Source organism: Chelonia mydas, chromosome 12 (genome assembly GCF_015237465.2).
Source record: "Chelonia mydas isolate rCheMyd1 chromosome 12, rCheMyd1.pri.v2, whole genome shotgun sequence".
Taxonomy (NCBI): domain Eukaryota; kingdom Metazoa; phylum Chordata; order Testudines; family Cheloniidae; genus Chelonia; species Chelonia mydas.
In genome coordinates, this window is record NC_051252.2 from 9,574,533 (window position 1) to 9,598,581 (window position 24,049).

The 24,049-nt window shown below is 43.8% G+C and overlaps 1 protein-coding gene and 1 long non-coding RNA gene across 5 annotated transcripts in view; one reads left to right on the top strand and one right to left on the bottom strand.

The window, feature by feature from the left end:
• Nucleotides 1-3,988, top strand: part of LOC114021183 — a 32,632-nt gene extending 28,644 nt beyond the window's left edge. For 2 of the 4 annotated variants that reach the window (XR_006285297.1, XR_005222194.2), the window contains exon 4: nt 2,866-3,985. This is a non-coding gene — a long non-coding RNA (uncharacterized LOC114021183). Of the gene's footprint in view, nt 1-2,865 lie in introns of all 4 variants that reach the window. The other 2 variants (XR_005222190.2, XR_005222191.2) reach the window with 2 other exon arrangements.
• Nucleotides 1-17,214, bottom strand: part of OSGIN1 (oxidative stress induced growth inhibitor 1) — a 58,511-nt gene extending 41,297 nt beyond the window's left edge. The window contains exon 1 of the mRNA XM_043526529.1: nt 17,115-17,214. The gene's annotated coding sequence lies outside the window, so the exon portion shown is untranslated. The remainder of the gene's footprint in view (nt 1-17,114) is intronic.
• Between the last annotated feature and the right edge of the window lie 6,835 nt (nt 17,215-24,049).

Consider the following 24,049-nt stretch of genomic DNA (forward strand, 5'->3'; position numbering starts at 1 on the left):
TAGTGTACAGTGAGTAAGAGCTCACCTCCCTCAAGGAAGACATGGCATGTAAAGTACACACCCTTCTAAATGCTCATCTGTCTCGCAGCCTGCAAAATACCAGCACTCAAAGGTTTAATAAATACCAGAATAGAAGGTGTTGTGAGTATTATAATCACATTTTAGTTGTTTAAATTGATTTTACGGTCAATTAAATCTTCACTGAATCAATAAGTCAGATAAATTACTGTCCATAAAATATTGCCTTGTCTGTAAATTTAGAGTGATCAGCATTAATCCCAGCTGAGATACTCGGATTGCTGGCCAAAGTTTTGTATTCAGTGGCTTGAAGCCATACCCCCTCAGGCTATGATCTCATCCAGCCTCACAAGTAAAGCAGGGCTGAACTAAGCCACACAAGCGAGAGAGCACCAAGAAAAATTCAGAGTGATGAAAACCCAAGATGATCTAGTACATAGCACTCTTCCCTGTGAGTTAGCACTCCAGCATGGTGTACCCAAATACCATGCTGTTGGAGGTGCCAACTTATGGATGTTCAAACCAAGTTATTGACTAAGTAGGGACACTGAAGACCCCACAGACCTTTTGGCAAGAGTAGGGATATTAGACCTACCATGCTGCTAAAATTCCTTTTTGATAGTTACGTTCCCCCCCCCCTTAGCTTTGATGATGATGTCTTGACCAGACTGGGCCAAGAGAGTGACCCAAGAGAGAGTGACCCAGATAACACCACCACCTCCACTGGCTCTGGGTGAATCCCAAACACCACCAGGAATGTTAAACTTTGCTTCTCCCCTCCCCCCAACTCAGCGTGTGTCCTTTTTCTTCCCCACTTTATGGTTTTTTGAGGGCTGGGGGTTCCTTCTTTCATATCCCTCTCCTTTTGCTTTCTGTTTAGGAAGGGTCTGGTTTAGCTAGCCAAGACTGTATATTTTACAACACTGCTATAAGCCTGTGACCAGAAAGGCAGCTAACAGCAATGCCCTCAGCAGCTCAATGTTGGTACGAGTTTGCCAGGTCTCAGAGTGCCTGTGCTCGTGTATTTCCAGCAGTAAGTTTGCAAGGGAGAGTCGCTACCAGAGGTAGAAGCTGCATGTTCCGTCTTTGCTGTGCTCCTCTTTCCCCTCTTGCATGTGTTTGTCTTGTTTGGTCTTCCAGAAAAGGAACTGGACTTTAACAACAACAGCTCAAGCCCCCTTCAACTAACTTTGTCTCTTTCCCAAAAAGAACAATTATTACCATCTTTAATACTGACTAAAAGACGGTCATACAAAGGGATTTTCCTTATGAAAATGCTACAGCTTTTTAAAAAAAGGAACAAAAGTTGTGGCTAAAATAAAAGACTTACCTAATACTTTACATTTCAAATGCTTGATCTTTAATAAAAGGTTAAAAGGATGTTGTGTTTGCCATAGTCCTAAGCAGGCTGTATACTAAACCCTGAACTTCATTTAAAATCCTTTAATGTTGGATAGTGACAGGGTCAGGTTGACACCTTTGACACTTTGGGCCCATACATTGCATCTAAATTAATAGAACTGGACCTATATATTTACAAAACACTTACGGATTCTTCAGAATGAAAGGTAATATGAAAGAGATGTTTGTTTCATACATAACATAGCTAATCGGGCCAAATTCTGCATTGATGTACTCACCACACAGCATCAGTAAGTTCACTTGAGCCTCACAAGGTGTAGGTCAGTGCAGGTTTTGGTCCATTACCGACAAAAAAACAATATACACTACTGTACTTCATAAACCATAAAAAAGCCAAGAAATTCTGTAATAAAACTGATTCATGAAGTTTGATTAAGTCTGCCTCTTATTAGCTTCTTAATTTGCAATGTTTACCAAGTAAATATATGCCATTCCTATGACAATGTATTTTGATAAGGATCTTTTGTTCATTGTTGCCATTCAGATTTCTGAGTTTTAATCTGTAAACACAAAGCGCCTAGTTCTGCCCTGAAACGCTCATGCACATTGTTTTCTCCCATACACAAAGAGCAACCATATCTTTTCAAAAAAAGAAAAGGAGTACTTGTGGCACCTTAGAGACTAACAAATGTGCCCCAAGTCCTCCTTTCTTTTTGCGGATACAGACTAACACGGCTGCTACTCTGAAACATATCTTTTCGGAGATTAAATGACTTCCTTTAGTTTAAATGAAAACATCCACATAGGAAAGAATAATAAAATCTCTGAGAGAGCATAGTGTGCGTTTCCCCTCTAATTCAGGCTGAATCTGCAGTTAGCGCAAAATGGCAGTAGAGGACTCCTCTACACGTAAAGGTGCAGTATGTGAAAAATACATCTCCTTCCAGTCAGAATACGTAACTACATAGACAGCATAGGACTACTACTTATGGGAAGAGGTGCTCTGCACAGGTACAGTATCTGATCTTGGAATTTAGCATTTTTTAAATCCTAAGTATCCTGAGGTGGTGACAAGAAAAATCAATCAATAATATGCTGGAGGACTTCAAAAATATGGAGTTTCAAAGTTCTTTTCATACAAAGAGGGTAAGAACATGCCACAGTAATTGAACGAATGTGATTTCCACAAAAGAACAGCTTACCCCAGTTCCAATTCCGTTATTGCACCTGCTTTTCTCCTCAGAAGATCTTAAGAAATAAAAAAGCTACACACTTACCCATGCTATTATAATTGAGCTTCGAATATGGAAGTCTAGTTTACAAAGATTTTGATTCCATGCCAATTATTTTCTGGTGTCTATTAAAAAAAGATACTACAAAGACTGTTGAAAAGTTTATTTCCACAGTGACTTGTAGTAAACCTGTATAATCTGCATTTCAGATGTATTGCCTTACTATGTATTACATTACTTATATTTTTTTCAGGGACAACTCTACACATTTGATCAAGTCAGCACTCAGAAAGCCTAGAGCGTAAGAAGCTTCACATCATTAAAATATGGCTGAAGTCAAAGATTGACATTTTCAAACTTGGGTGCCTGAAGTTAGGCACCCAAATAAGAGTACCCTGATTTTTCCAGAAGCTACACCCTTATAGCCCACGTTGACTTCAGTGGAATCTGTGAGTGTACCGAATCTTTGAAAAAAATCAGACCACATTTAGTTAAGTGCCTAACTACAGATTTAAGTGCATATCTTTAGGCACCCGCATTTAAAAATTGAAGCCCACATTTTTAATTACTAACAGCTAGAATTTCTGAACCTTTGACTAGAAACAGGTCCCTTATTATAAAGTGACATAGGGAAAATGGAGACATTCTTTAAAACAAACTCTGTATCCCATTTTAACATCTTAATCAATGAAAGGATTAATATACTGTACATTTGTGTAGTGTCTAGCACAATGGGACCCATACATATTGTTACAATAAAAATGTTATTTAAGGCTTGTTTTCTACTCCACTGGTGACCCCCACAGCCAGTGCCACAAACAATGTTCTATATTGCGTAAGCAAGATGCCCACGGCCAGCCTGAGGCTCAGAAATGTCAACTGTAATTCGGAATGTGACTTTCAAATCCATTTCAGTTTCTTAGTCTTGGTGGAGAGCTTCTGATGTTTATTTAACTTAAACATTGAGAGAACAAGAAATATTTTATTTTAAATTATGTCGGATCTCATGTATGATTCTTTTTAAATATGCAAGGCGTGGCAGGCTATGAATACCCTGTATAAGCGAATAAGAGAATGGCTTCTAGCATTAGAAGTTAAGTCTCGAATGTAAATAAGACTTTTCTGAAAACATCTTACTCTCAAAAGAAAAGAACAACGGACCACAACAAAAAACAGGAATAGTATTTCCCATACTCGATTGTATTATTGGTACATCAAGTTCTGTATCTTGTGTCTGGCATGGGCATATTCCTGATGCCATTGTCTAAAGAGCAGCTGGCCACTTGTGCAATATTGAATGTGTTGGGGCAGGAAGACCTTAACAGAGCTCACCTTTTACCCTGGAGCAAGAGATTCGATTTCCCTTATGTAAGCATGTTTAAAAGTAGAAAATTAGCAGTTGTAAATAATATAACAGATGTACATTTGTCACACTTGGCAAGATACTCCTCTCAGTTACAGCTATGCAACCCTATTGGCTTCAATGGGATTTCATGGCTGTAATCAGGGGCAGAATTTGGCCTGTTTTTAGTATCACGCTTAAAACACATACACACACTCAACAGGAGATTTCTTGGGACAACCAATTAAACGGAGATGCTGATGATGTCACCAACATACAACAGTAGCGTTTAAAACAGAGGTGGGCAAACTACGCCCCAACTCCCTGCCCTAGTCCTGATCCCCCTCACACCCTCCAAACCCCTTGATCTCAGCCCAGAGCACCATCCTGCACCCCCAACCGCTCATCCCCAGCCCCACCCCAGAACCCACATCCCCAGCCAAAGCTCTCATCCCCTCCCGCACCCCACCCCCCAATTTTGGGAGCATTCATGGCCCACCACACAATTTCCATACCCAGATGTGGCCCACCCCTGCTTTAAAAGATCACTTCACATTCAATATTGAATTTGTTTTTGATGAGCCAATGCCAAATTTTGTACAGGATTAAAGAAATGTTAAAAACCTAATCCAGCACTGGTTCAAAAACAAATTAGCCTACCATTGCAAGTGAAATTTATAGGCTCCAAAGTGGAGGCATGCCCACCACGGTCCTAGTGTTTGTTAAGTAATATTAATCCAGAGATAGCATATAGTGTATGATGTATCCGTTCATGTGAATTATTCCCAATGGTTCTGACCTGTGCAGGTTCGTACCCAACTTGAGTCATTCTGAACAAACCCCAAATCTCAACATGAAGCTCAGTTGAAAATACCAAGTTTCACCTGGTTCCATGTTTAATCACAGAGATGTGTCATACAATTAAGACAAGAGCTGTGGATTCTGGATTACCTCTATTTCCTGTCCGCCAGAAAAGCCGGCTCACAGAGGCTGTAAACCCTGCAGAAATGGATACCTGGAAATCCTCCTGAAAGAAGTGACTTCTGGGGGGTGATGCAGGGCCAGTGAAACACCCCCACATGCATGTATGTGCGCACTTGCATCCCCACAGTTTAAGGCCCTTCCAGAAGAAAAGAGATGACTAGATCACACTGCACACCATTTACTCTTGGTTAGCTTTTGCAAACAGCTATATAACAACTTAGGCAGGGAGCAGAACTGTTCCCAGCCACCTCCAGAGTTCATAGAGAGGAGAGCGATACCCTGCCCGTCCATTCTGAGCTTCACTGAGCTCAGACTCAGGGCCGTAGTCTAGATGAATTCCCGTGATTAATGTACCAAGAGTTCTTCACTTAAGGAGAGGTAGCTGAAGGGAGTTTTAATGCCTAAATTAAGAGGGTTACACCTTGAGCCCTAGGAACTGGGTAAAGGTGGGTGCCCTAGGGTGCGTGAGTAAGAGAGAATTTCGTGCGGGTAACACCTGCAACTAATGTCAAGTTCTGACATAATTATTCCAGAATATTTGATAAGCCAATCAGAAAAAGGCACTCTTATTCTGGAATAAGTGTGTCCACACATGGGCTTAAACCAAAAAACCTATTCTGAAACAATTATTCTGAAATAGCTATTTTAGAAAATTTTCAGATGTAGACAAGCCTGGAGTGTTTAGAACAGCATCTTAGTTCTTTTCTTCCGCTCTTGAATACAAATAATTTAGGGTGCATGATGATTTTTTTTGTTCACTTAAAAATTATTGGATGATAATAGGGAGGAAGGGTGGTCTTGATGTTAGGCCACTGGACTGGGCCTCGGGTGATCAGAGTTCAGTTCTGACTCTCTCACAGATCCCCTGTGGGACCTTGAACAACTTACTTAGGTCTGGTCTGTGCTAGAAAAATAGCTCAGTTTAACTCCGTTGGTCAGAGGTGTGACAAATCCACACCCGAGTGGCATAGTTAAGCGGACCTAAGTCCCCGTTAGACAGTGATTTTGTTGACCCTAGCTACTGCCTCTGAGTGGTGGATTACCTATGCTGATGGGAGAGCGGTATGTAGTGTTTTAAGTGTAGACAAGCCCTTATTCTTGCCATCGGTGCCAGCTTCCTCTGGGCCCAGGGGGTGCTCAACACTCTGCTCCACCCCAGACCCTGCCCCATCCCACCCCTTCCCTCAAGCCCCCACCCCTGCCCCATCTCTTCCCGCCAGTTCCGCCCCCTCTCTCCAGCATGCTCCATCCCCTCTCCGCCCCCTCCCTCCCAGAGCCTCCTGCACGCCGTGAAACAGCTGATCACAGAGGACAGTAGGTGCTGGGAGCAAGGGGGGGGGGGACACGCTGATCAGCATGGCAGCAGATGCGGGGGAGGGGCTGGCTGCCAGCGGGTGCTAAGCTCCCACTGATTTTTTTTGGAGTACCCACAGAGTTGGCGCCTATGACTCTTGCTATGCCTCAGTCCCCAGCCTTTGGCTTGTGTGTTTGCCAGTTTGCCGATCTTGTCTACTTAGAATCATAGACTATCAGGGTTGGAAGGGCCCTCAGGAGGTCATCTAGTCCAACCCCCTGCTCAAAGCAGGACCAATCCCCAACTAAATCATCCCAGGTCACTTCTATTCAAGAAAAGTTACATCAGTTTAGCTAAAACAATTAAAACTCAAACTAGTTAAACTAGCCCTGCTTATACTGATTTGGTTTATGTTCGTCACTCACACTGGATTAACTAACTCAGTTTCAATTTTTCTAGTAGACCGGGCCTTATGCTGTGTTTGTATAGCGCCTACCACAATAGGCTACCTGTGTTGTTTTGGGCTTCTAGGAACTACTGTAGCATAAATGATTAGTGAGGACAATTCTGTGTCACGTGAAATGCAGTTTCCATAGCATGTGCTAAATAATTGGTGTAAGTAAAGTCACACTACTTCCTTTTGGACCCCAGTTTATATAGTGAAATTTGCGTCCTTTTTAGCTATCCCTTAACCAATTGTCATGCTAAAATTTTACTAACCAATCCTAACATAGTGTAACAAGATTCTTTAACCAATCCTACTCCACCATCTTAATTTACACCTAGTAAAATTAATTTTCTGTCTGTTTACATAATTAAAGAACCAGACAGAGACCGCACAGATAAATAATAGGGAAGTGGGGACCAAATAAATGACAAAACAATAAAGAAATGGGATTTCACAACCACAACTACTGATCAGTGATTTCTTGACAGGCAGGATGCCATCAAACTAAGTTTTCTCTAACCACCTTAAGATCTGTTTCTTTAACTGGTGATAGTGGGGGCCACTAGGACAGGGTCTCCTTCTTAACAGCCTGATATTACATTGTTTTAATGTAATTTAGATGGAATGTGAGGATGGGACTTCCTGCTTCTCAGCTAATGGCTGCTGCTTGGCTGCAGATGAAGGCTTTAGGCCTTACAATATGGCTGCAGACAAAGGCCTTATCCTTACACAGGTTATTTTGCATTAAAGTGCCTTATGTTCACAAACAATTTTTTGTTGTTGTAAATCTGGCAATTTAACACACATTCAAGAAAGTTCATTGAGATGCAGGATGAGATTAGATGCCACAAGATAGGAGTGGAGCCCCAGTCAGGAACAAATTCAGTGCATTTGCCAAGTCTGCATACTGGAATCCCACACTGCTTTGCTGCTTAGCTGTATGCCCTCTACTCCTCTGGAGTTACCCTGGCCAGATGTCACATCCTTGTTTAAGTGCTGGCACAGAGCCAGGTGCTGTCTTTTGCAATTCCCAAACATGTGGTGTTCAGATACCTGAGTCATACTCCTGATTATTGATCAATCATGCTTCCTGCATAAGCATGGTCTCATGCTGAGGTCCTGGACTTCATTGCCCTTGCGGGAGAGGAGTCTGTACATAGCCATCTGAATTCTAGCTACTGAAATGCACGTATCTAAAAGCAGCTGTCTGAACAAATACAGGAAAGGGGATACAACCAGGACCTAAGCCAGTGTCACAAAAAGGGAAAGGATCTCTGGCTTGGTTAAAAGAGTCTGCAGGACAATAATAGGTGCTCTGGAGAGCTGGCAGTATCTTCAGCTTCTACTGTGAACTGGACTGTATATTTTCAAGAGATCCCACCATTGCACTTTGTGGACACCACTGATGACACTCCCACCGATGTTGACCAGGGGGAACCACCAGGATCACAGGCAGAGGCCCACACCTGGGATGGGGATCACTTCCAATAAGTCCGTACGATATTATAAATAAAACTGTACCAGGGAGGGGGATTAAACCACCTAGTTCAGGATACCATCAGGGTGCTGCCATGTTGGTTTGCCCTCTCTCTGCCTCCTGTTCTTTTAGCCCCTGTTTTGTTGGCCTAGGCTGTCTCGGTCTCCTGGGCTTTGAAATATCCCCACCCATTGCTCAAAGTGGCTGCTGCACCAGGGAACATACAAAGTCTATGGCACTTTTTTCAAATGATGCTAACACACAACCACCACTTAAGCTTTCTGTGTCCTGCACCACATACCCCTACTGAGGTGTTCATTACTCAGTTTCTTCCCCTCCCCCTCCACACCACGTCTTTCTCCTCCAATCAAGGTCACACCAGCAGCTGACATTTTGCAGTGACCAAATACTAGCTACTAACACTGCAGTCCAATCTACACAGAATGTCACATTCACAGATCTTTTGTGTGCATCCCAAGAGATAAAGGGATAAAAAGACGGAGGAGGAGTGGAGGAAAGGGCTCCTGAAGCATGACAAAGAGGAGGGAGAAAAGGACAGGGAAATGGAAGGTCCTCACAAGCACAGCTGCTGGAGATGATGAAGAGGCAAACAATCCTCCTGGAGAATATGGTGGGTTTCTGGTCAAAGACTGTGCCACAGCCTACATGTCCCTTGCAGCTCCCTACCTCTGATACCTGGCATTCTGGGACACACCATGATCTGCAGTACCACCCAGAAACAGGGCCTCTTCTAGGCATTCTACACCCACTGGACAACTGAGCAATGAGTGGACAATGGGAGACCCCTTAACTCCCTCACCCACAAGAAAGAGATGCCCTGCTACCACTATCCCATATCCCAAGATGCAGAGCGCCTTACATACATTCATTTGTAACCTTAGAAGCAGAAACTTGTCTGCACGCTTCACGTTTATAACTTGAAAGGTTTTATTGTTTTTTTCAGTTTGCACATAGTTATTTATGAGGGTTTTAACTGGTCAAAATGTTTACACTGGCCTATTTATTAAAAATGTCTTCATAGTTATGGCTCTGTGTCTAGAACACCTCCACCTGTACTATAATAAAATCCAGATATATACTGTGGGAGTTTAACACTGTAAAGTATACTAGAATCCTACAGATGGCCTGGCCATAAGCCTTTTAGCACTGCATACATACATTAATACATGTGCAGTAATCCTGATGCAAAAACATATACTTTGTTCACAAGTGACCCCTAGCTTCAGAGTAGGAGCTCAGTGCATCCCTGACTCCGTACCCCAAGTAGTTGCAGCATGGCAGATTCCTTCTCCAGCTGGTCAAAATATTCTGACAACCTCCCTCTCCTCCAATCTATCGGCCAGGCTCACTCTCATAAAGGTTGTACAAAATACAAGCGGTTATCATAAAAGGGAGCTATTTCTTCTCATCAGCCTGGATATCAGACTCCTCACAGATTCTAAGGCAGAAGGGATCACTGATCACCTAGTCTGAGCTTCCTGCATAACACAGGCCATGTGGTTTCCCTGAATTAATTCCTGTTTGAAGTAGGGGATATCTTTCAGAAAATGATCAAATCTTGATCTAAAAATTGTTAGTGATGGAGAATTCACTATAACCTCGGTCCTTTCAGTCTCCCAAACGCACATTTCCATAGTTGTTCTGCAGCTACTCAGGGTTCCATTCACCCATCCAGTTGTCCAGTAAAAGTCTTTATAAGCCAGGGAAAATTAGGGTAAGCTCGTTCTCACATAATGGCCAGAGAAATGGCAGCACCATCAATGTCCATAGTGACCATTGGAGCGAATGTTCTATTTCTTTTTGCAAAAAAGAACAGTCCAGAGTTTCTAAAGATCCTGTCTTCATGGATTTTTCCAGACCATCTCATATGTAACACCATGGAGAAATAACCCTTTCAGCTGATGAACTCTGAGGCATGGAATGGGGAGCAAAGAATAGGCACGTGTCCCATTGATGTCCCCAATACCATTTGGGAACTCCAACCACACAAACCCATTAATAACCTCCTGGCCGTTGACCAGCCTTATGACCTGGGGGGACAGCACTTTCTTGATAGCAGTGCACATTGCCATGACAACAGCCAGTGTACCAAGAATAAACTGGTTAACTACTGATCAGTAGCAACTGGGGGAGATGCGCTTCCAGATAGCGATGGCCATGTGTTTCTCCAGGCTGAAGAGAACGCTCATGTAGGTGTTCCCACCACTGCAGCTCTGGGGCGAGCTCCACTCAGGTTGCTAGGAAAGTGGCTTCTGACATCCTGAAGTTCTGCCACATCGGCTGTTCATCCCAGGTCTGCAGCATTATCCTGTCCTACCACTCAGTGCTAGTTGGACGACAATACAGTCACATTGTCAGCCAAATGAAGCTGCGCCAAGAAAAGATGTAGAGGCATCTGCTCAATTTCAGCCTCTTCCTCAGGTGTCCTTATCACCCCAGATCTGAAGTCATTGTATGCTATGTTTGCAGTAGCCTGTTTATATTCATCACCATGGGGATTGCAGCACTCACCAATGCTTCCTCCATGCTGCCTTGCAAACACTTTGAAAATGGTGCTGGCTCACAAATCCAGATTGATGAGGGGATGAAGATAGATAATTATTTAGTCCGACCTGAACCCCAGAATTTCATTGCCTTCAGTAGGTATACTACAAAGCATAGGATGAAAAATCCCAGAATTCATACAGCATAGTGGCAGAGAAATGCACCATGGGGTGTCTGACCAGAATGCAAAATACTTGTTTCAAAACATCACTGTGCTGTGTGACTACTGTGACATGAGGAAGAAGTACCTTACCCACGAGATAATGTATTTTTTAAGTCAGTGCTCTCACAACACTTCCTACATACAACTTAAGGGCGATACACAAAAAACCCCACAGCAAGTTTCAAGTGTAGAGAAGCCCTCAGCAATCCTCAGTCACTGAATAAACCTGCATAACAATGGAACCTGCCTAGCCGAAGTCCGCTTGGAAAACTGCAATTAGCAAAACACAGATGGGTAAACCCTATACTTAGAAATTGCTTGTTTTCTATAGCTGTCTGCCTCCTTAGTGTGTATGAGCAGGACTCCATCTCCATCTCACCCCATTTTACTCCTGGGGGAATTCTACACCACTGCGCAATGCAGAATTTTGCAGAAATTAACATGCACGCAGAATTTCCATTCCCCCATAGAAATAGGCTGCAGTGCTGCTATCCGCCACTAGGGGCCACTGGATTTGGCAAAGCCCAGCTTGAACACAGAAGACACTGCTGGGAGGAGGGAGAGGGAACTAGAAGGTTACTGGCAGCTGCAGTTCCCAGCATGCCCTGAGGGAAGGAGAGGGCAGCATGGAGGAAACTCCATGCAAGCCTGGGACCGAGCATCAGGCTGTTTCTCCCTCTGGATCCCTGGGCTCGGGTAGTGGGGGGGGAGGAAGGGGATGGATGTCTGGGCAAGGGGGCCCTGAATCTGGGTTCTGGGCGGGAGGGGTGCAGGTATCTGGGCCATGGGGGCCTGTGGCTGGGCTCTGAAGGGGGACAGGGTGTGGGTATCTGGGCTGGGAGGGCCCCGCAGTTGGGCTCTGGGGAGGAGGGGGTTTGGGTGTATTGGCTGGGGGGGGCCCTTCAGGTAGGCTCTGGGGGGGAGGGGTTGTGGATGTCTGGCCCCCCAGCTGGGCTCTGAGGGGAGGAAGGGTGCAGAGAAACAGGAACTGGGTTGCCATAGGGGTTTCTTTAACTCTCTACTCCTGGGGGAATTTGTGTGTGTGTCTGTATTATTAAAGACATACTTGCTGACAGGTATTTTGAAATAAATTACCAAAATAAATTAAAGTGGCGTGATTATGTAGTGTTATTTTGACAAATAAAATTTGCAGAATTTTAAAATATTGTGCACAGAATTTTTAATTTTTTGATGCAGAATGGGGGGGGGGCATAGAATGCCCCCAGAAGTAACCATTTGCATTTACAGGGCATCAGCTAAAGCCCTAGGAATGTGTGCTATATTCACCATGGTTACCAGTTCTGTCCATTTCCCCCCAGTGAGCATTCCCAGTGGAACACTGGCTGACCTTCCCAAAATGGTCACCACATCTTGGTTTCACTCTACCAAGCCTGCTTGTTCTTTTGTGGACCACCTGGGGCATGGCCTACAGTTAAAAGGTTGGAAAAAAAACACGCCCCTGACCAACATAGTTGCAACAGTCTAACCCTCAATGTACACACCGCTTTGCCAACAGAAAAATGCTTCTGTATTGATCTAAAAAAGTTGCCAGCGATGGAGAAATCACTAACCCTTGTCCTTTCAAGATCCCAAATGCGCATTTCTACAGTTGTTCTGCAGCTACTCAGAATATATTTAGACATAGGAGCTGGCGTTCCTACACTCATGGAAAAATTCCTTCTGTTGGTGTAGGCTGAGGCTACACTACAGAGTTATGCTGACATCACTATGCCAGTACAGTCTCCGAACAACAGGCATACCCTAAGCATCTGCCAGTTGGCATGACTGGCCTGGGAACAGGCTGCATTCTTTCAGCTAGCCTAACCAGTTCTAATTTAGAAACAGAAGGCTCCCTTTCCTTGTCGCATAGCGATGACAGGAAGTTACAAATGATTCACACACCCCCACGCGCACACTCACCCCACACAAAATGGCTTGAAAAAGATTGATTGCAGAGTTGAACTCTCCTGTGCAAAAATTCATCTTCAAACAGGACAGCCGGAAGCACAGCATTGCATCTGTGGGCGCACACTCACGCCTCAGCCCGTCGCATTTGAAATTCAATCCAAGCTGTTATTTTATCCCTCTTGCTCTGATCACCATGGAAGCTTCCATCCTGCTGCTCATTTCTCTTACTCTTAATACATCTTTGGTTGTCTGTCTACCCCACAGACTTCCCCCACAGGACCTTGGGCTCTTCCATTTGTTGGAAACTTGCTGCAGATGAATGTGAACAACCCTATGAGAATTTAGATCGGGTAAGGGCTCCCTTTCCTACAGGCCTTCCAATGTCTAACAATGACTTAACATAATGTATATGGTCGGGAGGAGGAGGGATCGGTGCAGTTCATGTCAGTTATTTATTATATAGCAAAACCAAGGCAAGATTCAGTGTTGGTCCCCTGTTGTCAGAAATGGAATTAGAATGAGATATATATTCATGGGAGTGAGGGAAGTCTTTAAAGGAGGTGGTTTAGGAATATTTCTAGGAACACAGAAATTGCCAGACTGGATCAGATCCATGGTCCCTCTAGTCCAGTACACCGTGTCTGACACTGGGCAGCATCAGCTGCTTCAGAGGAAGATGTGAGAACATTGCAGTAGGCAGATGTGGGATAATCCATCCCCATGAAGGTCTCATCCTAATCCCCAAATAGTTGGAGATGGACTAAAGCCCTTAAGCATGAGGTTTTATATCCCTTCAAAAGAATATTTTTGAACTACTGTAAGTCTGGATATTCTTGTTATCCATAAAAACCATTCAATCCCTCTTTGACTCTTGCTAAATCCTTAGCCTTGATGGCATCCTGAAGCAATAAACTCCACAGTCTAAATTATGCATAATATGAAAAGTATTTCCTTTTATCAGTTTTGGATTGCTGGAACATCTGGAATGCAGGATCACACTCTTCCTCTCGATTCCTAAATCAAATTCCTAAACACCTACAAGAAATCCCTCCAAAATGAGCACGCACAATTAACTGAGAAAAAAATCCTACAGCATTTCAACACAAAATCATGGGATATGCCCCCCCCCCCCCCAACACATATGAGCAAGTTCAGAAAAAGTGGAGACACAGTAATGTGGGTCGGACTTTGCAGTGGGGATGGTCACACATTAGCAACTGAGTTCGTCTAGCCTATCACGGACTAATGTTACAGTGTAGACAGAGGAGAAGAAGGTTGGAGCCATGTCTACCTCCTATACCAGGAAACTCAAGGATATTTCATTGAAGCACAATACCTTCCAGAGTTCCCCCTAGGGCAGAATAGAGCAACACAGCCCCCAATACAGGCCTCTGCCTATCAGGCCCTAGACAGTAAAGACAGCCCTAGAGCGTTTGGTTTTTTTTTTTAAAAAATAAGTGCCAGCCTAACAAAACAAAGAGAGCCTCCATTGTCAATACAGAAATAGCTCACCAGGTTTCCCTTTTAAAATTCCTTTTTCCTCAACACCTTCCCTTGGCCTGGTTTTCCTCTATAATAAAATAAAAGAAATCGGATATTCTGTTCCACTTCACCACTAGTTAAGGATGGATAGTCAAACAAATTCCACCATCTCCCCATAAAAATTCACTATACCACCACATTGCCCTCTTTTAAATCCAGTCTTAACCCTCCTCTGCGATGCCTACAAAGAGCCCCAGAATGGGTAAGCCGCTGGTGTGCCGAGACCACTGCTTATCACATTGATCACGGTAATCTTGTCAGGAGCAGAGGGTGTTCCCTGTATCCACCTGTTCTCTTATATTAGAGGGTCAGTTCTTTGGGGAAGGAACGGTCTTTTAGTTTTAGGTTTGTACAGTGACACGCACAGTGGTTTTCTGTCCTCCCGGCCCTTAGGTAACACAAATATCAACAGTAGGCTGGACTTGCCACTCCCACCGCAGCAAATTCTAAGAAGTAACGGTCATTTCAGCTGGCCGAAGAACACAGGCCGATCTTTAGCTTATACTTGGGAAGGATGCCTGCTGGCTTCATCCATGGACTGCCGGCAGCAAGAGAGGTGCCTTTTCTAACCAGAAAAGGTGTCAAATTTACTAGCACACCTGAAACGGACATGTCAGATATTGTCATTAAAAGAAAAAGGTAGCAAAAGAATACTTACAAGTTTCCCAATCGATTTTGTGTGGTCTTCAATTTTTGGTGAGGATGGGCGGATGGTTTTTAATTAAATCAACATTCTCTGACTCCCTCTATACTGTCGTGATACAAGAGCCCTCTTTGTAGCATCCTCCATCTGGAAAAGTCTTCCTTGAACTCTGCCCCACCAAATCTTTGCTTCAAAACTCACCTGAAAATTTTCTCCCTTGCCGGTACCTCTCAATTTCTCATTGATTTTCCTCTTGTTCATTATAGAAATTCTGTAGTTGTATTATTTACAACAATGTTCAAAAGAATTTCAGGATAGTTTTTAATGAAAGATAACTTAATTGCTTTTTATGCTACATAGCATATTTAATCCTGTAGGATCCCAAACCACTTTACAGTCTCTCTCTTTATCTTCACATTTAGTGTATTCAGCAATTTATGTGTAGTACTGTGTGACTAGACCATGGCCACACATTTCCCTAGTAGATTCTGCATCTGAGATGAATGCTATGCATCAGCTATTCCACCTAAGAGATGGAATATTTTTGTGCCCTGCTAGCAATATACAGCTCTAGATCTCTTATTCATTTTACTGTCACAGTGCACCCATTACTTTCCCAGTACCTGACTAAGTCAGAAAGCCTGGATGAGGGAAAATTGGCTGATGCTCTAGCCCCTCCCCCCCACCAAGATAGAGGGGATGCTGGTGGATGAGGGAACTTCTGGAAGAACTGGTAAGGAGGAAGGCATGGTCTTCTCCCTATCAAGAGAGAGTTCCTGCCCTTTTTTAAGGAGATAAGTAAAATAGAAATAACTTTGTACTTACATCGGGCTTTCCTTGAAAATTCTCATAAATATTATACAGTGTAGGAAACTGAGGCTCAGAGAAGTTAAGTGACTTGCCTAGGCCACAGAATAAGTAAGCAGCAGTCAAGAATAAATAGGTATGTCAGTCATCTGCTCCAACCACTAGACTATTCATCTCAGATCTACCTCCTGGATCTGATGCAAGAATTTAGCTCTCCACTGCCCTCTTGTAGGCATAATTTGAGTCCCCTATGGCCAAGCAGGGAACATACAACGTCCATTTTCATTGGTGGTACTCAGAAATTTGGGGCTGAGCAAGAAATCTATCGCAGAAAAGAGTCTGGATGAGACTACCTGTTTGCTACAATCCCTTGAGGAAAACATGGGTAAGTTAATTTAGGTGACCCTGCTATTGCAATGAGCTAACCATATGCATGATACGTAGGAAGAAAACAAACACAAGCCTCTACCTGTAGAATTAAAATAGTAGCTGCACTAGCTTAGGCAGCAGAGGGAACAGAAACACTGGGCAGGTCAGCCATACATCTACAGTCCAGTAGAAGGCAGTACAAGCTAGTCAGCACACTCCGCTGGAAATTGTAATGGTATGGGAAGAATTTTTAAAAGGATTTTTTTCATACCTGCTTATCTTAGAAGACTTTGTAAATAATAATTAGAATAGAACCCCATGCTCTATTCTGTTACCGTGCTCCAGCAAGTCTTGGGAAGAGAGATTAGAGAGGTGCCAAAGTATCAGACATTACTCTACGATTGTGTGTGCAGCAGCCAAAGCCGCTACACCAGCTGAGCCTCTCCAGGTGTTAGAGACTGAACCACTGCTCATGACTGGGTGGCTGTGTGGAGGGGTAATTCTTGATTAATCTGCCCAGTAACCTAAACCCAGTTTATCTTCATCCAACGTGGAGTCACAATTCTAGAACTAGTAAATATATATATGTACAGTACAGGCTTTGCCTTAGCGATCTAATTACACTCTCCTTCTCAACAGATGTGCAAACAGTCTGGACCCTGACCTTCCCCCACCCCATCAAAGCCCCTGTTGCCTTCCAGCTTGTCACCTTTGGGGTCCTTGCCATCTAGGCTGCCATCCAGGCTGCTTAGAAACATACTCTACTGGCCTTAAGTGTTCCTCCTCCCTTTTATTTCCTGTCCTTCCCTGGATTTTGATTGCAGCTGTAAGACCCTCCTTCCAGACAACAACAGTGGCAGGATTTGTGGGCTGGAGCTTGATTTAATTTCTCGGATCCAAAGCACTCTGTTAATCCCCCCACCTGCCCTGGCCCAGCATGGTATTTGAATAGTTCATTACCGTGAATGTGCAGGTACCTCCTGTCCACTAGGCTTGCCAAGGGAATTTCAGAATTACCTCTTTTACCTCTAGAGCTCTCTGCCCGGTCCTCTAGGTGACCAAGCCAGCATGAGAGTGCTCAGCTTCATTAAAAGGCTTTGAGCCTAACTATCCTCAGTTGCACTTGATTATATCAATTCAGGGGCTCCAACTAAAGGTGCATCATGGCTGAGAATACCCCACCAAGCCGCTTCTCCATTCCCCCTCCCGCAATCAATTTACCTCTCCCTTTTCTGTTTGATTTAATGTCTCCATTGCACTTTTCACAACGGTACAAAAGTGAAACAAAACTAGACTGTGATACCTGGATACAAAGTAATACAGCAAGGATACAAACCACTGTTTTGTACAAGCATCAACCAGAACATGAAATAAAGAGAGTAGTGATTAGACACATAGTAAATATAGGACTTTGATTAAGTAACATATTTGCTATAGGTAAGAATATTGTAGTACTCATTGTCACATTAAGCAAGAATCATCAAACACCAAGGCATTTCCTGGTAATTAAGGACTGAATGGAAGAAACTGATTTTCTGAGGCACAGCCTAAGGGATCCCAGAACATCACTCATCACCTGTGAATGCTCTCCAGCAAAATTGTCATTGCTGTTATAAGCTGTAGGCAGGGTGTGGTAGAACAAGGCATATTAACCAGTGAGCTTGTCTGCATAGGATCTCAACATCCCATGCATGTAAAATCCAGTACCTATTTCTCAACCAGTGGGAGTACCCTTCACTATCCATTTTATTTGAGTTATAAAATTGACTGCATAGATATTTTCAATTAAAAAGATTATTTTGGAGCTGCAAAAAACAACCCACAGATACCCCTAGTCTTCTCGTCTCAGTCCAGATCTTTATGGACTGATGGTACATATACAAAAATAAAACTCACCACAAATGGAAATCCTTTTGGCAGTCTTCCCCCCAGGGTGCAGCTACACAGTGAGTGGCAGCCCGCAGCTGAATAAACTTGTTACGTTAGCTACCCTAAACTCTGAGAGACATTCCTTTCAGCTCAAGGATTGAGCACATTTAGTGCAAATGAGTAAATTTGCCCTGCAGCTGCCTGTTTTGTGGATAACAGAGTAACTTCCATCTCCAAGTCTATCAATCTGGGATACTTCACAGGCATTAAAATTCACATCACAGGTTTGGTAATTATACAGATGAAGTGACTGGCAGTGAGTTTTGGGTCTCAGGCCTTAATCTAAAGCTCACTACAGGAGTCAGTAGGAAAATTCCCATTGCCTTCAATGGGCTTTGGCTCAGGCCCTCAATGAGGCAAATAAAGCCCTAATACTGCTAACTCTCCTGGGGTTGCCATTTTGGCCCAAACGTTGTATTCAAAGATTTTTTTTTTCTTTTAATGGGAAAGTGGTGGGCAGGAACAATGGGGAGGTGGGCTTCTTTGTGGGGGTGGAGACAGGGAAGCATCCTTGCAAAATGCTCATCATCTATCACCAGATGAATAAATATCTATTTTTTTTATCATCACAGTGGTGAGCATGGACAAGTGTATTTTGTGTCTGGGCTGGCAATTCTTTGACAATTTTACAAGGCTACTGTCAAATTTCAATGGGAGTGACTGATGTAAAAAGCAGCTGAGGGAGAAAGTTCATCCCACAACCCTCTAACAAACAGCCCAGGGGCCTTCCCTTTTGTTTATTTTCCTTCATGGGATAGGAGCTCCTTTTGGCCCTTTCTGCTTCATTCCCCATGCTATGACCAACAACATTTCCTCCATTATGTTTAGCAAACATTTTCAGTATGATGATCTGACACTGAGGGGCGTAATGGATCTGATTCATAAAAATATGAAATTATCACTTGGCCTCTGGAATCAGGTAACAGGTTTGTAACAACATCATCTGCATGAGATCTAATATATGGCTGCCTTAACCAGCAAGCTAGAGTTTACTAGCTGATCACATAAGTATTCCAGTAGTTTAAGCACATCACACTCCTAACACAGAAAAGTGGGTCTTTGACCCGCTGAGCCAATGAGCCATTTTTTCATTCCAAAATGTTGTACCACACAGTCACTGTATTAGAGAGGGGGGGGAGGAATTTGGGTCAGTATTACATCCTCCTGTAATTAAACCCACATGAAAAAACACAGAGTCCAGCAAGTTCCCATGAGTTTCTACTAGTGTGCTGTTCAGGCAGAGGCTGTTGCAGAGATTGCTTGGGACAGGGGCTCCAAATGCTACAAGTCCCAGGGATTCACAGGCAAAGAAAGCTCTCAGTTCTGTGTGAGAAAGGGCTGTTCCCCACCACCCTGGCTGGCCCTCCCAACCTCTTCTGGCAGCATGAATCCCCCAGGAGCTGTGTTGCCATTGGCTTTTCCACCAATGCCCCCATCTGTGAATCGGGACAGGCATGGAGTAAAAGTTAGTCATGCTAGGAGCACCGTTCACACAGGCATTCATTGGATCCTCTGGGTAGCAAGCCGCTGACGGCAGCTTTCCTGGCCTTGCCCTTCAGACTTCCAATACACACATGCACAGATCCCAAATATTGCAGAGTGTCAGATGGATTTCTGAGGGAACTCCAGAGAGTGGGGTGGATTGTGTCAATGAGATGCTGCTCTTCTCCTCTCCTTTTGGGGCTTTTCTGCCCAGGTTAACTTTTCTTTGCTCTCATTCACACCTTGCAGTGGAAGGGAGCAGATGGCCTATAATCTTTAAATAGGCTGGCAATCCAACCATATATCTCTGAGAAATGTTTCCCATTTCAACTCGGAGTAAGGGTATCTCCTCCCAAGCCTTATCATTGCTCCTTCACAAGTACAGCTGGCTGAAATGGGGTGGGGGGGAGAGAGAATGAACATTTAATAGAAAAGTTTATTTTCCAGGGTTTTTTTCCAGTGAACACTGATTTTTTTCAGTCTTTTCTTTTTTGTGATTTCTTCCCTCTTTTTCAATGGCAAAGAAGGGAAGAGGGGCGAAAGGAGAAAACTCTGAATGTTTTTGAAAAACAAAAATTCAGTTCTTTTTGAAAACTTCAAAATGAAAATACTTGCAAGAATTGTGAAATGTATTTGATTTTCAGCCCACTCTATTCATATCTCTTAGTCTTTAATGACTAAAGTTGAAAAAACAAAAACAAACCACCTGAGTGAAAACTAATCTCAGAATTGAACATCACAGTGTCTTTACTAGCTCATGCTTCAGTAATGGGTTTAATTCCTGTGTCCACCTCATGAGCTTGCTATCAGTTACTGATCACTTGAACTTTGCCTGGTCATGGAGGACAAGGCCAAACACAATCTTCTCTTTCACAATTCCCTGCCCTCAGCTGTACAATGAGGTGCCCACATTGAAAGCGCCTCCTCTATTTCACTGGCATATCTTCAGGAATACAGAAAAGTTCTTTGCTTTCTTCAGAAAGGAATTGAAAGATCACAAGGTAACTCTTGTTCCAGGAGATCCAAGAAACCTCATTGGTGTGTATTTGGAAGAAATGCAAAAGGTACCACACCCAGAGGATGTTAGTCATGGTTTGCCAGCTCATTTCTTCTCATGACCTTAGATCAGTACAGAGAAAGGTTTCAGATTCTATGGCTCTCATGCCAGTGTCATAGGTGAAGGGAGAGGAAGGGTTTCATGCTGATAACCTCTTTCCAAGTGACCCTCTCCTCTTCTAGCTCACGTATCCAAAAGTTAGTGAACAGCATTACTGACAGGCACAGGTTTTAATACAAGCCACTGAACTTTAGAGGGGTTATATCTATTTTGGATTCAAATAAGTTTAAATAACCTTTCCCTCAATCCTGGCTCAATCAGCACTGAATCCACAATTCTATCAGCAAATAAAGCTATCTCTGTCAGTTAAGCTATAATGTTTCTAATTATCCTTTGAAATCAATAGATCTGTAAACATTTTCTCCCCTCCTCTAGTATATTGACCTTTGCTAAGTATCACACAGAGGATGTATGCCTCCAAGACGAATACCAAGTGGTTGGGGAAATCAGAATGTTTTGATAAGGCGTAACTCATTCTAAATCTGCCATCCTGGGGCAAGGTGTATGCAAAATATTGTGTGATGAGTGAAACTCGCCAGATTTAATGAGCTATTTTCCCATAGCAGACAAATATTTAAATACCTTTTAGTTAACATGTCAGTCTCAACTCAGACTGGCTGTGATCTCTTTTTCCATCTTCCTCTTTGTAAATGTGGGTATTTTATTTGAACTTTACATGCAGTCCAAGGATAAATTTCAGCCAAGTGCAATTTTTTAAACTAATAACACTTGCAGAATATTATCCAAAAGTGTAGGGTAGCAAAATTGCTTTCACATCAATGTGCTGTCCTAAATCAATGAGGTAGTTTGCCATTCTCCGCTGGTTTAAAGTCAGCTTTTTATAAGACCAGTGTCCTACAAAAATAATGTAGATCTGAGCTGAAAGTCAACTGGTAAGAAGTGATCTTGGAACAAGCAGCTGTCCAGAAATGTTAACAGTGGCCCAGGCAGGTCAACCATATGTAGATATGTCTTATCCAACAACAGCTACTTTGGCATCTTGAAGCAAAACACCTTGGGCTCCTTGTTCCACAGCATTCCATAGGTATGTGTTCTTGTAGAACAATCTGAACAACAAACCCTTCCTTCTACAGACAGCAATTACATGTACATTTGGTCAAATCTGCTTTCATTCTTTCAGATAATTCAATTCCCAGGTCTGTCTTTCACTTAGCCCCAGTTGCCTAGCTCCCAGCTATTGTTGCTTTGTAGAATTTGGATATAAACTTCACATGCAAAATCCTATTTGTGAAATTTATTCCCATCTGCTGCCCTGCTTGGGGAGTACAGTTTAAAAGAAACAAGTTTAATCTCAGATTTACTGAGCTGAAAGATACTGAAGTAGAGCGGAAAGGAGGAATGTGGGAAGATGATGACTTCACTGAGCATAAATTAACGGTTCAAAATCCTCTGTGGAACAAATGCAGTCAGAGAATGAAGGATCAGCTTTCAATAAAAAATAATTGTTCACAATTATTAGCAATATGTTCATTGCTGGATATGAGACCATCAGCAACTTTTCAACGGGCTCCAGTCTACATGATGGCATTTCCACCTATCCAAAGTATATGTATTCTAAAGAGCATTTTACACTCCTAGATAAGAGTCCATTTTTTTCTGGAGTTTTTTTAAACTTATTGTCCAAAACCAAACACACATAGCCTTAGAAGCAATGGGATTGTGCAAGCTATGTCTACACTTGCAGATGTAGAGCTCTGGGAGTTAACCCAGCCCTCGGAGACAGCAGCAGGGAAAGTGTTGCCATGTGTTCACACTGTCAGCTGCAAGCGCAGTGGCATGGCCACATTTGCGGCACTTGCAGAGGCATTGAGAGCAGTGCATTGTGGGCAGCTATCCCACAGAGCACCTCTTCCCATTCTGACACTGAGGCTTGTGGGAAGGGGGGGCGCGGGGCATACTGGGTCCTGTCCCAATGCCCCGTGATGCATCGCTTCGCATCCCAGCAATCCCTGTGCTTCCGTCCACATTCGGCGGCATCTTTCAATGTTTTTTGTACTGCACGCTCTGTTCTCCCTTTCGGTCTGCGGGAATGGAGCCCGAACTGACGAGGAATATGCTGATGGGTCTCGCCAGCACATCACGAATTGCAGTCGAGTTACTCCTTAAGCTACAGAGTGACAGTGAGGAGTCCGACGATGATGTCGACTCGCATAACACATATGACACAAGATTGCTTGTGGCATTCACGGACATGCTCACCGCAGTGGAATGCTGCTATTGGGCTCGGGAAACAAGCACTGAGTGGCGGGATCACATCGTCATGCAAGCCTGGGATGACGAGCAGTGGCTGCAGAACTTTCGGATGAGGAAAGCCACTTTCATGGGACTGTGTGAGGAGCTCGCCGCAGCCCTACGGCACAAGGACACGAGATTGAGAGCTGCCCTGATGGTGGAGAAGTGGGTGGCTATTGCAGTCTGGAAGCTGGCAACTCCAGACAGCTGCCGATGGGTCGCTAACCAGTTTGGAGTGGGAAAGTCGACCATTGGCATCGTGTTGATGCAAATGTGCAGGGCGATTAATTGCATCCTGCTCAAAAGAACCGTGACTCTGGGCAACGTGCATGACACTGTGGCTGGCTTTGCACAAATGGGTTTCCCTAACTGCGGAGGGGCGATAGATGGCACGCACATTCCAATTCTGGCACCAGCCCACCTAGCCTGCGAGTATGTTAATCGGCAGGGGTATTTCTCTATGGTTCTCCAGGCGCTTGTGGATCACCGTGGGCGTTTCACAGACATTAACGCAGGCTGGTCCAGAAAGGTGCTTGACGCATGCATCTTTCAGAACACAGGCCTGTTCAGGAAGCTGCAAGATGGGACTTCTTCCCAGACCAGAAGATCACTGTAGAGGAAGTCGAAATGCCCATTGTGATCCTTGGAGACGCCGCCTACCCTTTAATGCCATGGCTTATGAAACCCTACACAGGGAGCCTTGACAGCATCAAGGAGCAGTTCAACAACAGGCTGCGTCGGTGCAGGATGTCTGTTGAGTGCTTTTGGACGTTTAAAGGGCCGCTGGCACTGTCTGTGTGGGAAGCTGGACCTGACCGATGACAACATCCCCACGGTTATATCTGCGTGCTGTACTCTCCATAATATTTGTGAAGGGAAGAGTGAAAGCTTCACTCAGGCATGGACTGCTGAGCTTGAACACCTGGAGGCTGAATTTGAACAGCCAGAGACTGGGGCTATTAGAGGGGCCCTGCACAGCGCTGTAAGGATTAGGGATGCCTTGAGGGAGCAATTCGATGCTGAAAGCCACCAATAATGTTTGTTGCCCTGCGCGGGAGTGGTTCCAGTGCTAGTAGGCATCTGCGTTTGCTACGTATGATGCACTGACTAGCAG